Below are 219 nucleotides of genomic sequence, written 5' to 3'. Positions count from 1 at the left end.
TGGTTTGCACATCTACATTTTTACCACATACCTGCTGATCTTAACCACTTTGTTCCTTCCCACTAGTTGCAGAAAGTAATCCCTGACTTAGCACTATGTCTGATCCAAAGCCATGGATTGTTTGCTCCCCCAAAATCCACAATCTCTGGTTCAGACATAATGCTAAATCAGGGGTTGCTGTTTCTTTTGTGCACCTAGGGAGGAGGAGCAAGAGAGCCC

The sequence above is a fragment of the Podarcis vaucheri genome (assembly GCF_965113315.1).
Source record: "Podarcis vaucheri genome assembly, chromosome: 2".
Taxonomy (NCBI): Eukaryota; Metazoa; Chordata; class Lepidosauria; order Squamata; family Lacertidae; genus Podarcis; species Podarcis vaucheri.
Note: the sequence above shows the minus strand (reverse complement) of the source record.